General features: G+C 40.8%; 1 protein-coding gene across 1 annotated transcript in view; it reads right to left on the bottom strand.

Moving 5' to 3' along the window:
* Positions 1-16,095, bottom strand: part of OTUD7A (OTU deubiquitinase 7A) — a 389,986-nt gene that overhangs the window by 187,697 nt on the left and 186,194 nt on the right. Inside the window, 1 exon segment of the mRNA XM_070358270.1 lies at positions 5,885-6,012. The gene's annotated coding sequence lies outside the window, so the exon portion shown is untranslated.

Genomic DNA, 16,095 nt, shown 5'->3' with positions numbered 1-16,095 from the left:
CTTGCATAACTGTGTGTCTGTGTGTTTGTGTGTGTGTGTGTGCATGTTAAAGAGGTCGGGAAAGCTATCTAGGGGATATTTAGACAGAAGTTCCAGTGAGCTAGATATTTACACTTGGAAGTTTCCAGCATACTTACAAGAAGTGAAACAAAGGGAGTAGATGTGATAGCTCTTTTCCATGAAAAAATAATTAAATTTCACAAGCAAAGGAGAATTTCAGCTTTTATGCTAGAACAGGCTATTATAAAATTCAGTTTTATCTAAGTATCTATCTCTCCAAACAGAAGAAGCCAGTTTACCTAAATGAAGGAACAAACAAATAAAAAAGAAAAAGACATCTACAGACTGCATCATCCTGGATGGCTCTGTGTATTTTATAATAGCTGACAGTGAGAAGGGAGATTTTTAAGAACCCAATCAGTTTCCTATACTTACCTGACAACTTTATGACCTGAATGTGTTAATCTACTAATTGTATTCTTTGGATATCTGAGTTTCAAGCTTTAATCACTAGGAACACTTATACTGAAATACAAATGCACACAGGCCTGCAAATAAACTGGGACAATCAATTTCGTCCCTGGCTCTCACTGCTTCCCTTTGAAATGAGGAGAGTAGCTCCTGTTTTACATGGTTCTGGAGGTGATTACACAACACAGTGCCTCGCCCACAGTGGGTACCAAAAATAGGTTATATACGATTATTACTGTTGTAATTATCTATTCATTTAGTTGCAAATATATTCTTAAACTAATAACTTTAGGCACCTAATAAGACCCTCTGGAGTACCATTCTTTCAGAAGATTTGCTTTTATGTCATATCAAAAGAACTTATCTTATACAGGCCTTCCCTGGTGGCAGTAGAGAATCCGCCTGCCAATGTAGGAGACATGGATTCAAACCCTGGGCTGGGAAGAGCCCATGGAGAATGAAAAATGGCCCACTCTAGTATTCTTCCCTGAGAAATCCCATGGACAGAAGGGGCCTAGCGGGCTACAGTCCACTGGGTCACAAAAGAGTCAGTCAAGACTTATTAACTAAACAACAACAACAATATATATACTTTTTTAGATTCTTCTCCCTTATAGGTTGTGATAAGATACTGAGTATTGCTCCCTCTGCTATATAGCAGTCCTTCTTGTTTATCTATTTTATGTGTGTGTGTGTTAGTCACTCAGTCGTGTCCGACTCTTTGCAACTCCATGGACTGTAGCCCGCCAAGCTCCTCTGTCCATGGAATTCTCCAGGCAAGAATACTGGAGTGGGTTGCTGTTTCCTCTTCCAGGGGATTTTCCCCACCCAGGGATCGAATCCAGGTCTCCTGCATTGCAGGCAGATTCTTTACTGCTGAAACACCTGGGAAGCCCTCTATTTTATATATATGTTGATAACTGTGTGTATATGTTAATTCCAAACTCCTAACTTATCCCCCACCACCTTTCCCCTTTGGTAACTGTACGTTTGTTTCTGTGTCTGTGGTTCTATTTCTGTTTTGTAAATAAAACATATTAATAATTTTTAAAAGGTTGGTTCACAAAAGGTGATGCACACAAAGTTAAAGTTTATGGGATCAGCTGTCTGAGTTAAGAAAGAAATGACACTTTTAAGCAGAATATATAAGTACAACTCCCCTGAGGAAAGAATGGTGAAGCCAATATCACTCAAACACTTAAGTGCTGGCTCAAGATCAAGTAAGAAGCTTTGCAGCTTTGGAGAGCATCAAGTTTGAGGTAGTTGATTTCAACCTTTTTTTTTTTTTTTCAGAGTCCAACCCCCTGGGGAACCACTGACTCCTTGGGCAGCTGGGGAGTCAGGGCCACCCAGCTAGAAAGTGGGAGTGAGCACTTGACCCCGAGACCCCAGAACCTGAGAGCCCAAGAGGTGATGTTTCACATGGATGGAAGCACAGCCTGTCTGCCCAGCATCCCCACCCCACTGCCCCAGAGTTTGGCACCAACGGGCAGAACCAGGTCCCCCAGGGGGAGCTCAGGCCCCTGGCTCTGATACCTTCCTCATGACCTGATGTGTCACCTAGTCTGGGGCAGCATGGGCTCATTCTTCCTGGGGAAGTGTGGGTGTGTGTGACACAGACAAATACAGCGCCCTGATCACACCTGCCCCAGAAAAACGTGAGCTCCTGGGATCCAGGGAAGCAGCTGCAGGAGAAGACTGAGGCCCTTCCTGTCAGGCACAAGGAAGCAGGAAAAGGGAGCAGAAGAGAAAGGACTCAGGGTCCTGGCCCAGGGTTGCCGGGGAGGGCCCCTGCGAGGCCCAGGGCCTGCCAACCTCGGGGACGGGGCTTCTCCAAGAGGGGCTTCTCCGAGCCTTCAAGATGCCTCAAGGCCATCCTTAAGCATGCTGGTTTGGAGCACGCCTCTCAAAACTAGGTAACTCAGGTTTTCAAGGGGGCAGAAATTCCTCATGGTGTATACTAGGAAATGAAAAAAAAAAAAAGGCCGTCCTGATATTTCTACCCACATGTTCAAATGAAACTCTAGTAATCAACAAAGATTTCCAGTATAGCACAGGGAACTATATTCAATATCTTGTAATAACCTATAATGAAAGGGAATGTAAAAAATAAATATGTATATGTATAAATGAATCATTGTTCTGTACACCTGAAACTAACACAGTATTGTAAATAAATCAATATATATCAAAAAACAAACAAACCCAAGTGCTCTCTTCTGTGTCTCTGCAGAAGCAGAGATCCGATTTTCAACTTGGCTCCACCCATCCCATCAAGTTGATGTCAGATCTACAACCTAGTTCTTTCCCCAGGGAACTCATCCCAAAGGCACACAGAGACAGGCAGAGGGTCCCCAGCTCATAAACTGCTAAGAAGGAGGAAACCAGAAGGAGGAGGTGGGAAACTTCAGGGGAGCTTTGGGTTGGGGATGCCAGCTGGGCTGGCTATCGCCCCAGAAAGCAGGAGAACAGGGGACACCACAGAGCCATCCTGCAAGCTCTGTCTGACAAGCAGGAAGCACACTGGCTGCAGCAACAGGCATCCTTTATCACACCAGCCCTCATCTGCTTTTAAGAATCGTAGGGAAGTTTGCCAAGGGGGAGGCTGGAGTTAGCACATGCAAGCTTTTATAAACAACAAGGTCCTACTTTATAGCACAGAAAAATATATTCAATATCTTATGATACACTGTAATGGAACAGAATATAAAAAAGTGCATATACATGTATAACTGAGTCACTTTGCTGTACAGCAGTAATTAACACAACATTGTAAATCAACTACACTTCAATAGAAAAAAAGAAAGCACTGTGGGGAAGAAAATGAGACAAGTAAAACGTACAGAGGAAGCATTTTGAAGATAATCTAGTAGCTACAAGTACTCTCCAGAAGCAATTTAATCCATGTCCACATGTAGCTTGTAAATCACATGTATATTCACAATACTATTCTTTGGTAAAATTTCTAAAACATTCTTAAGGAAGATTCCACGGCCAGAAAATAAAACCATAGGGACTGAATAAAACCACAGTGACTAAATCGAAACAGAAAGAAATCTAATAACCTTCAGACAAGAAGTCCAATTAGTTATCTGTGACTGAAAGGCAGACAGACAGCAGGCCAGGGAGGTCCAGGCCTGCAGCAGGGTGGAAGGGAGTATGACCGTGAGAGTGAGGAGTAACCAGAACAGGGGGTGGAGTCACCTCACGGGGACACTGTTCGCTGGTGGATGCTTCCTGCCATGAGTTTGCTTCTCTACGCAACCTTCTAAGTGTAGGGACTTACAATTATGAGCACTCAGACTAGAGCTCTGCCCTATCATTAACGTTCATCAGCCTTTTGGCCAAAGGTCTGAATCAGCTTTCATGGGTTACAAACGAACTCAGGGTTGGAGCAGCACTCACTGGGCACTCAACCATCCTTCCTGCCTCTGTAATCATACCCAGTGAGTGCCACCCATGGCTCCAGCCCCACTGGACACCTCTTGCAGGACTTACTCCTGTCTCCAGTGTTAAACACTAGGGCACTGAGGGTTGTGAAGTGAAGCATTTACCCAGGTCGTCTGGTCAGCATGTGACAGAGACAAGGGGCACACCTATATAGTTTGATTTCAGAGTCCTTCTCTTGACTAGCCAGATACTCCCTTGTGTGATCTCACAGATGTGGAAAAAGTGAAAAAGGGGGGACTATGTTACAGGGAAGGAAGTCTGATGCACAGATTGAATGATTGGTGAAAAATCATAATACGACCAGCAATGGGTGCTAAATCACTGGTGAAAATTATCTGGGAAAGAGAATATTCCTATGATCTCAAACCTCACCCCACAGATTACTTACTAATTAGAAGAAATAAATAAGGTAACATCATAAAGGAGAGCTCTGGCAGAAATCACCTTGGCCAGCTGAACTTGTCACTACTGAACTTGTCACTGACCTAGTATTCTAGGTCATGATGATGTAAATGCGAGGCAAATACACGAGATGTCTACCTGCAGCTAAGGATGAAGAACAGTCAGACAACTCCTGCGAGATACTCTACAAAACGAAAGACTTAGATTCTTTTTTCTTTTTTTTGCTCCGATTCTTTACAAATATGTGAACATTGCAAAAGACAAAAACAAAAACAGGGCTGTCCCTAGGACAGCAAGATTAAACCAGTCAATCCTAAAGGAAATCAACCATGAATATTCACTTGGGGGGGCTGATGCTGAAGCTAAAGTTCCAATACTTTGGCCACCTGATATGAAGAGCCTACTCAATGGAAAAGACTCAAGATGTTTGGAAAGACTGAAGGCAGGAGAAGGGGGCGACAGAGGATGAGATGGTTGGAAGGCATCACCGACAATAGGTATGAGTTTGAGCAAACTTTGAGAGATGGTGAAGGACAGGGAAGCCTGGTGTGTTGCAGTCCATGGGGTCGCAAAGAGTTGGGCACAACTTAGTGACTAACAACAAAGAGATATAACTAGATTCAGTGAATGACATTTAACTGAATACTAAATAAGGGAAGACAGTTATAAAGGATATTTGGGGGGCAACCAGGGGTATTTGAATTGGAACTATATATCGGAAAACATTGCTTTATCAGTGTTAAATTCCACAGTGATAATGGTATTATAGGACAGTTTTGAAGAAGACAGCCTATGAATTTAAGAGATATATGCAAAGTATGTCATGATGTCTGCAACTTATGTACAAATGATTCAGAGAAAAAACTGAACACGCATCCATAACACACACACATCCATCTGTATAATCTCTCCGTGTGTGTATGTATCTGAGTGTGTACTTGGGTAAACAGCTAGTAAATCTGAGTGAAGAACACGGGTGTTCACTGCCCCCTTTTTCCATTTTCCTAAGAGTTTGGAGTTTATCAAAAGGAAAAGGAGGCAAAAAAGTAAATGAAGAGATTTGTTTGAAGAGTCATAAGGTAAAAGAATTGCTACTCTGATATCAACTAGATAAAAATTCTATTTCTGGACAAGCACTAAGAAAAACATTAAAAATAAAAGCAATTAATATGTTAATATGAGACTTTGGTCTTTTGCTTAAGTTATTCTTCTAATATTTTAAAAATCAATCATGATAACTACAGATGGCAACAGAGTGGCTTAATAAATTCCGCACTAGTATAAATCAAATTACCTCCTGGTTATTCACTACAGCCACGTTCTTTAGAAGGGTGATGTTTACTATTCTAAACACAAATCTTAATGCAACATGAAATGCATTTTATAATTTCCTCTCAATGGACTTCAGCAGATAAATTAATGCACTCTCATTCCCTGGCTTTAAACCTGATTTTCAGGTCATCTGTTCCCAGGACCACAACAAGCTCTCCTGTTGGAAATGTTGATTGCACTTGCCCCACCCCAGCATAGTCATGACAGACCCCATGAACATGGAACTCACTTTTCAGACACTGCAGTTCACTGGAGGTGGGTGGCAGTCAGGCACCCGGGGCAACGCGGCACTGCCTCTGCTGGAAATGGGCCATTGTTGTCCCAGTGGATGGCGTGAGACCACAGCCCCTGAGAACTCTGGAAAAGACAATAATGAAAGAAAACATTTACATCTCATTAGACGTAAGAATTTAAAACTTTTTTATATTTCAAATTTTAAAATGATTTAAAATATTTGGTATGGTATGAACTTGAAATGGTCTTTAAAGATTGTTTAAATAAGCTTTATTGACAAATAGGTTACATATAATAAAATACATGCATTTTAAGTACATGAAAGCATGAAAGTGAAAGTCATTCAGTCGTGTCTGACTCTTTGTGACTGTAAGTCCATGGAGTTCTCCAGGCCAGAATACTGGAGTGAGTAGCCCTTTCCTTCTCCAGGAGACCTTTCCAACCCAGGGATCGAACCTAGGTCTCCTGCATTGCAGGCGGATTCTTTACCAGCTGAGCCACAAGGGGGTCTCCTGCATTATAGGTGGACCAACTGAGCTATCTTTTTCAACTGAGCTATCAGGGAAGCCCTTTAAGGAAATAGATTTCAACAAAATGTATACACCTGTGTAACCACCACTGTAATCAAGATACAGAGTTTGACCTTGAAATGGTCTTGACAGTGAACTCCATGCCCTTGCATCTCCCTGCCTCACACATCATCCCACCTTTTAATTTTTAAATAAATGAAGGCATTGAGAGTTAGGTCAGGATAAAAGGAAAAGTCTTCTAAGTGAGTGTCAACTCAAGGAAGTGACTGTGAGGTCAGAGTCATGAGAAGTTCATGGGCTATGCTGATGCTCCAGGATAGGTGCACAGAGAGGCTCACAGACAGAAGCTGAACTTCTGACATCCCATGAGAACCTCAGGTGGCACAGACCACAGGGAATCACAAAGTTAGAAAGCTGTTCATCATCATCCTTGCCAGGGTATGGGGTGGTCCTCAGGAAATTCAAGAGGTCAGGCTGATGACCACTCCTTGTTCCTGGTGGGGTGTACCAGGCCAGGAGGTCAGACTGTCACCAATAGGATCTTGAGTCAGGAGGGTTCCTGTGGACCAACCTTAGTCCAGGTGAGTGCAGGGTGCACCCCAGCAGCGGGGGGGTGGGGTGGGCAAATATCATGAGTAGCATGTTGACTCCTGAAATCTACTTGCTTATCTGTGATGTGGGCTTTTCTTGCAGGCATCAGACCTCCAGGATGCTCATAAGCTAGGAGGGCCATGACTGCACAGGTGAGGGGAAGGAGCTGGGTCACGCCCTATACATAGTACCAGGACCCCGCTCTCCTCCATGTTAACACACAGGTTCTGGGTGAAGTCTGAGGACCTCTCCTGCATCCAGAGACTGCCTCTCAGGGGGTGCACCCACAGCCTGGGGATGGCCAGTCTGGTCCCTGTAGATCCTGAGCACGCTGGGGCTCCAGAACCCAGGCTGGTTTCCCCTTTGACCTCTTACATCCACATAGGTAAATCACATATCCTCATAAACCTAACTAAATTTTTAAATAGACGTGCAGTTCAGTTCAGTTCAGTCGCTCAGTCATGTCCAACTCCTGGTGACCCCATGAATCGCAGCAGGCCAGGTCTCCCTGTGCATCACCAATTCCCGGAGTTCACTCAGACTCACGTCCATCGAGTCAGTGATGCCATCCAGCCATCTCATCCTCTGTCGTCTCCTTCTCCTCCTGCCCCCAATCATTCCCAGCATCAGAGTCTTAGCCAATGAGTCAACTCTTCGCATGAGGTGGCCAAAGTACTGGAGTTTCAGCTTTAGCATCATTCCTTCCAAAGAAATCCCAGGGCTGATCTTCAGAATGGACTGGTTGGATCTCCTTGCAGTCCGAGGGACTCCCAAGAGTCTTCTCCAACACCACAGTTCAAAAGCATCAATTCTTTGGCGCTCAGCTTTCTTCACAGTCCAACTCTAACATCCATACATGACCACAGGAAAAACCATAGCCTTGACTAGACGGACCTTTGTTGGCAAAGTAACGTCTCCGCTTTTGAATATGCTATCTAGGTTGATCATAACTTTCCTTCCAAGGAATAAGCGTCTTTTAATTTCATGGCTGCAGTCACCATCTGCAGTGATTTTAGAGCCCAGAAAAATAAAGTCTGACACTGTTTCCCCATCTATTTCCCATGAAGTGATGGGACCGGATGCCATGATCTTCATTTTCTGAATGTTGAGCTTTAAGCCAACTTTTTCACTCTCTTATTTCACTTTCATCAAGAGGCTTTTTAGTTCTTCTTCACTTTCCGCCATAAGGGTGGTATCATCTGCATATCTGAGGTTATTGATATTTTTCCTGGCAATCTTGATTCCCGCTTGTGTTTCTTCCAGTCCAGCGTTTCTCATGATGTACTCTGCATATAATTTAAATAAGCAGGGTGACAATATACAGCCTTGACATACTCCTTTTCCTATTTGGAACCAGTCTGTTGTTCCATGTCCAGTTCTAACTCTTGCTTCCTGACCTGCATATACGTTTCTCAAGAGGCAGATCAGGTGGTCTGGTATTCCCATCTCTTGAAGAATTTTCCACGGTTTATTGTGATCCACACAGTCAAAGGCTTTGGCATAGTCAACAAAGCAGAAATAGATGTTTTTCTGGAACTCTCTTGCTTTCTCCATGATCCAGCGGATGTTGGCAATTTGATCTCTGATTCCTCTGCCTTTTCTAAAACCAGCTTGAACATCAGGAAGTTCACGGTTCACGTATTGCTGAAGCCTGGCTTGGAGAATTTTGAGCATTACTTTACTAGCATGTGAGATGAGTGCAATTGTGTGGTAGTTTGAGCATTCTTTGGCATTGCCTTTCTTTGGGATTGGAATGAAAACTGACCTTTTCCAGTCCTGTGGCCACTGCTGAGTTTTCCAAATTTGCTGGCATATTGAGTGTAGCACTTTCACAGCATCATCTTTCAGGATTTGAAATAGCTCAACTGGAATTCCATCACCTCCACTAGCTTTGTTCGTAGTGATGCTTTCTAAGGCCCACTTGACCTCACATTCCAGGATGTCTGGCTCTAGGTCAGTGATCACATCATCGTGATTATCTAGGTCATGAAGATCTTTTTTGTACAGTTCTTCTGTGTATTCTTGCCACCTCTTCTTAATATCTTCTGCTTCTGTTAGATTCATACCATTTCTGTCCTTTATCGAGCCCATCTTTGCATGAAATGTTTCCTTGGTATCTCTAATTTTCTTGAAGAGATTGGAAGACACTAAAACTAAATGCAAAAGAATGAGAATCCATAGCCAAATCAATTTTGGTAAGAACAAAGTTCTCACACTATTGGGAAAACTTGGATATCCACATACAAAAAAACAAAGCCGGACCCTTACCTTACACCATACCTTAAAGCATTAGTCGCTCAGTCATGTCTGACTCTTGGCAACCCCACAGACTGTAGCCCACCAGGCTACTCTGTCCATGGAATTCTCCCGGCAAGAATACTGGAGTGGGTTGCCATGCCCTTCTCCAAATACCTCAAAGTGACTTCAAAATGGATCAAAAACCTGTATTTAAGGGCTAAAAGTATACTTTTAGAGGAAAATCTTCATGATCTTGGATTTGGCAATGATAACTTGGATATGTTACAAATAGCACAAGCAACAAAAAAAATTAAACTTCATTAAAACTTCTGCACATCAAATGACACAGAATGAAAAGGCAACCTATGGGATGGGAGAAAATATCTGCTAACCATATAGCTGATAAGTGATTGATTAATATCCAGAATATATAAAGAACACCTACAACTCAAGAGAAAACCCAAAGAGTTCAGTTTAAAAATAAAGAACTTTAATACCCATTTGTTCAAATAAGATATACAAATGGCCAATAATCACATGAAAAGGTACTTGATATCAGTAATCAGTAGAAAAATGCAAACCAAAACCACAGTGAGATACCATTTCATAGCCATTAGGAGGGGAAAAAAACAGACAAACAAGAAAATTGGAACCCTTTTGCATTGTTGGTGGGAATGTAAAATGGTACAGCTTCTATAGAAAACTTCTATATAAAACTCTGTAATCAAGATGAGGAACCACAAAAAATTAAAAAAGAATTACCATATGATACAGCAATTTTACTTCTGGGTAGAGCTGAGATTTGAACAGACATTTGTACAGTCTTGTTGGTCAGAATTATTCACAATAGCCAAAAGGTGGAAGTAACTCAAGTTCCCATCAATGAATGAACAGATTAAAAAAATAAGGTCTAGCCATATAATGAAGTATGATTCAGTCTTAAAAAAGGAATGAAATTAATTTAAGTGATATCATATGATATTTACCTTTCTCTGTCAGACAATCTCTAGGTCCATTCATGTTGCTGCAAATGGCATTATTTCATTTCTTATTATGGGTGAGTAATCCTCCATTGTATACATGAACCACATTTCCTTTATCCACTCCTCTGTTGACAGACATTAGTTTGCTTCCACGTTCTGGCTACTTTTTGAATTGTGTTTTTCTCTGAATATATGCCCAAGACTGGGATTTGCTGGATCATATGGTAGCTCTATTTTTAGTTTTTTTTTTTAATTGGATGATAATTGCTTATAATATTGTGATGGTTTCTGCCTACGTCACCATGAATCAGCCACAGATATACATATGTCCCCTTCCTCTTGAACCTCCTTCCCCATCCCACCCCTCTAGGTTGTCACAGAGGCTTTGGGTTCCCTGAATCATACAGCAAATTCCCACTGGCCATCTATTTTACATATGGTAATATATATGTTTCAATGCTACTCTGTCAAATCATCCCACTCTCTCCTTCCCACACTGTGTCCAAAAGTCTGTCCTTTATATCTCCATCTCTTTTGCTGCCCTGCAAATAGGATTATCAGTACCATCTTTCTAGATTCCATATATATATATATACATTAATATATTAATACAATATTTGTCTTTCTGACTTACATCACTCTGTATAATAGGTTCTAGGTTCATCCACCTCATTAGAATTGATTCAAATATGTTTCCTTTTTATAGCTGAGTAATGTACCAAAACTTCTTTATCCATTCATCTGTCAATAGACATCTACGTTGCTTTTATGTCCTGGCTTTTGTAAACAGTGCTGCAGTGAACACCGGGGTACATGTGTCTTTTTCAATTATGGTTTCCTCTGGATATATGCCCAGTAGTGGGATTTCTGGGCCATATGGTAGTTTTATGGGGCTTTCCAGGTAGCACTAGTGGTAAACAACCTGCCTGCCAATGCAGGAGACATAAGATATGTGAGTTCGATCTCTGGGTTGGGAAGATGTCCTGGAGGAGGGCATGGCAACCCACTCCAGTATTCTTGCCTGGAGAATCCCATGGACTGAGGAGCCTGGTGGGCTACAGTCCATAGAGTCGCAAGGAGTCAGACATGATTGAAACAACTTAGCATGCACGCATGCATGGTAGTTTTATTCCTAGTTTTTAAAGGAACCTTTATACTATTCTCCATAATGGCTATACCAATTTACATTACCATCAACAGTACAAGAGGGTTCCCTTTCCTCCACACCCTCTCCAGCATTTATACTGTTTGTAGATTTGTTGATGGCCATTCTGATCAGTGTGAGATAATACCTGATTGTAGTTTTAATTTGAATTTCTCTAATAATTAGTGATGTTGAGCGTCTTTTCACATGCTTGTTAGTCATTTGTATGTCTTCTTTGGAGAAATGTCTACATCATCCAAGATGCAGAAAACAAACGAGGGGGGAAGGAAGGAGGGATAAATTGGAAGGTCGGGACTGAATGTATACACATTACTACAAATAAAATAGAAACTAATAAGGACCTACTGTATACCACAGGGAGCTCTACACAGCGCTCTGAAATGGCCTATATGGGAAAAGAACCTAAAAGAGCAGATGTATGTATACGTATCACTGACTCACTTGCTGTGCACCTGAAATTGACACAACATTGTAAATCAACTACACTCCAATTAAAAATTTTTTTGAAAAAGGAAGGAAATTCTTACACTCATTACAACATGTATGAACCTTGAGGACATTATAAGTGAAATAAGCTAGTAATTAAAGGACAGGCACTGTATGATTCCACTTACATGAAGTATCCAGAATAGTTGAATTCTTAGGGGCAGAAAGTAGAATGGAAGTTGTTAGGGGCTGGGAGATGAGGAATTGTGTTAGGATTTAATGAATAAAGAGTTATTACAATGAGGGGAAAAGTCCTAGGAAGGGATGGTGGTGATGGTTGAATAACAATGTAAATGTACCTAATACTACTGAATGGACACTTACGGTACATTTATGTTATGCATGAAAGTGTTAGTCACTCAGTCGTTTCTGACTCTTTGTGACCCCACAGACTGTAACCTCCATTCATGGAATTCTCCGGTTAAGAACACCGGAGTGGGTAACCATTCCCTTCTCCAGAGGACCTTCCCGACTCCGCAATCAAACCCGGGTCTCCCACATGGCAGACAGATTCTTTACCATCTGAGCTACCAGGGAAAACCCCATGTTATGTATATTTTCCCACCATAAAATATTTTCAAAACAAACACACAAAAGAATGAGATCAAATTAAAGACTTTTCCATTGGGCACACAGCATTCAGAGAGAAATATGTTTTAAGACAGGAGGTGAAGGGAGTAGAATTTGGAACCTAGGACTATACGGAAAGACAAATTATCTTTCAAGAAAAAGATGATGTATGTTTACAGACATACAGAGGCTCAGAAGGTTCACTGCCCACAGACTCTTGAAAATATTTAGAGAGAAAATACTCAAATAAAAAGAAAAATAAATCCAATGGGAAAAGGTAAGACACAAGAAATAATTATTAGTTAAAAGAAACGATAATATGGTATTTACTTGGATTATTAATCAACTGATTGCTATTAAAACTAAAGGTTAAAAATAAAAGGGCAAAATGAGTTATCTTAGTCCAAGATTAAAAAAGGAAATCCTAAATTAATATTAATTGTCAACAAAATAAGTTCACTGTGTAAACCTTATAAATTCACCACATGATAAATTAAAGAGGAAAATCATATGACCATTTCAAAAGATATACACTGATATAATTCAACATCCATTCACGATAAAAGAATCTCTGTAGCAAAGTAGAAATAGACGCTCTTTAACCTGATATAGGATATCTTCTAAAAGATGACAGGAAATATTACACTTCGTGGTGAAATGTTGTATAATGTTGAATGCCCTTCCTTTAAGATCATGAATAAGATAAGGTCACACAATCACCACTGGTGCTCTGCTGTGCTTAGTCGCTCAGTCGTGTCCGACTCTTTGCGACCCCGTGGACTGCAGCCCGCCAGGCTCCTCTGGCCATGGGGACTCTCCAGGCAGGGATGCGGAGTGGATTGCCATGCTTTCCTCCAGGGGATCTTCCCAACCCAGGGATTGAGCCCAGGTCTCCCACATTGCAGGCGGATTCTTTACCATCTGAGTCACTAGCAAAGCCCAATACTAGAGTGAGCAGCCTATCCCTTCTCTAGGGGATCTTTCTGACCCAGGAATCCAACTGGCATCTCCTGCATTACAGGTGGATTCTTTGCCACCTGAGCTAACAGGGAAGCACACTGTCACCACTGTAGGTCACCAATCTCCTGGCAGTCTTAGCCAGAGCACTAGGGACGCATAAATAAGTTAATTAAAGTGAAAGGCATGAGAATTTTAAAAGGAGAAACCTGCATTATTCGTGGAAAATATGGCTTAATACATAGAACATAATCTTGCTGATAAATTATTAGAATAAAAGCTTTCAGATATAAAATGAATATACAAAATCAATTCTATGTGTATGAACCAGAAAGATATAGAAAACCAAGTAAAAAATGCGATATACAATAGCATCAATGTGAAATATACAGGAATGAATCTAACAAAAAGTGTACAGAAACCTCATGGAGATAAAATAGGTCTGAATAAGTGGAGATATAGATGTGGAGACATTACACTTCTAAAGGTTCACACACATGGCCTGTAAGATAATTGCATTTAATATCTTAAAGGACATGTGTGTGTTGGGTGGAGGGGTGTGATGTGTACATGTGTACAACTGGCAAATTAATTCCAAAGTGTATTTAGAAGCCTAAAGTTCAATGCACATTGAAGATAAAGGATGAGGTGGAGAAAGGCCCTGCGGGGTAACCAGACTCATCACAAAATGACAGAAATGAAGACACTCTGTCATTACAGTACAGGGATAGACACGTAGGGAAGTGGCCCAGAATAGAAAACCTTACAAAAGGATCACACATATATATATATGGACATTTGATACATGACAGATGATTTTCCAGAGCAGTTGGAAAAGAACAGACTTTGCACTATACAATGCTAACACAAGTGATCATGCAAATTGAAATAATGAAATTGGACCCCATCATGCCAAGAATAAATTTCTAAATTAAGGCTAAACTATACAAATTCTAGAAGAGAATATGGGAAATTTCTTATGACTCTGAAGTAAGGAAGAATTTAAGACAAAACAAGAGCATAAATATGGCTAAAATAAATTATAAACTGCTTTGCATAAAAGTATTAAAACTGTTAAGAAAATGAGTGGACAGACCACATGATGTGAGGAGATACTTACCAGACACATCACTGATTAAGAAATGGTACTCAGACAATTTAAAGTACTCCTAAGATTTACTAAAAAAAAAAAAAGAAAGAAAGAAAATCCAAACAAAAAAATGGGCCATTGAAATAAGCAGAAATTTTGTAGAAATTGTGCAGAAATGCAAGAACAAAAAAGTAATAGACATAGAAAAAATTCATGTCAGAAAGAAATTCTGACCATCTAATTTTTATGAAAATAAATGGAAAATAAGATCACAAAGAGAAAATATTTTATACCAGCCAGAGTGGCAAAACAATTTAAAGGAACAAAGCCATATATGGACAAGGATATAGAGAAAATCCTATAGAATCTTCTTTGGATGCTGGTCAATGGCAAATGCAGTGCAGCTGTTTGGGAACATTGCATGTCCTGACCTAGACGAAAGGCACCAGCGTCCCAGGAACTCTCCCACATCCTTTGGGCCTCACACGCATGCACCTGAGAGCACACTCAAGCTCATCAACTGCAGAATGGAATCCAAATTTCAGGCAAAGTGAGTGCATGATGGCTACAGACATCAACATGGCTGGACAGATAAACTATACTAAGGGAAAGAATCAAGCCACAGGAGAATGCACACAATCCACTTATATAAAGTGCAAATAGCAGGCCGATCCAGGCAGTTTAGCTTGGGAATGAAATGGTCCTGGACTTAGGATGGTTCTACAATACTCACTCAGCTTTAGGGTGGTGTGACATTTATGTCCATTCAGTAGAAACTGTACTTTAAAAACTTAAAAATTTTTATTTTATACTGAAGTACAGTTGATTAACAATGCTATGTTAGTTTTAGGTGTACAGCAGAATGATTCAGTCATGCATATATATGTATTTATTCTTTTCTAAATTGCTTTCCCATTTAGCTTATTATGGAGTGTTGAGCAGAGTTCCCTGTGCTATACAGTAGGTCCTTATTGGTAATCTATTTTAAATATACCAGGGTACACCTATCAATCCCAAACTCCCAATCGGTCTCTCCCCCGCCCCCTCATCATCCCCCCCCCCACCCCCAGCTCCCAGTAATCGTAGATTTAGTAAGCTTGTTCTCTAAGTCTGTGAGTCTGTTTCTGCTTTGTAAATAAATTTTTATCTTTTTTCAAGATTCCTGATATAAGCAATATCATATTTGTATTTCTCTGTCTGACTTACTTCACCTAGCATTATAAATCTGCAGGTCTATCCATGTTGCTGCAAATGGCATTATTTTGTTCTTTTTTATGACTAAGTAATATTTGATTGTATATATGTGTCACATCTTCTTTATCCACTCTTCTGTCCATGGACACTTATGTAGTTTCTATGTTTCAGCTATTGTAAACCACACTGCAATGAACACTGGGGTATATGGATCCTTTCGAACCGTGTTTTTATCCAGAATATGCACAGGAGCAGGACTGAAGGATGATATGGTAGCTCTTGAATCTGGATCTTTTCCTGGGCGAGTGCTAAACCACATAACCTGTTCTGGAGATGCTGGGCAGTGGCAGTGAGCCACCCCACCATGCGGGTAAACCATCAATACACTGACAACCAGCCTGG

Source organism: Bos mutus, chromosome 21 (genome assembly GCF_027580195.1).
Source record: "Bos mutus isolate GX-2022 chromosome 21, NWIPB_WYAK_1.1, whole genome shotgun sequence".
In the NCBI taxonomy this organism is placed as follows: domain Eukaryota; kingdom Metazoa; phylum Chordata; class Mammalia; order Artiodactyla; family Bovidae; genus Bos; species Bos mutus.
The sequence above is the reverse complement of the archived record's forward strand: the minus strand, read 5'-3'. Positions and strand labels throughout refer to the sequence as shown.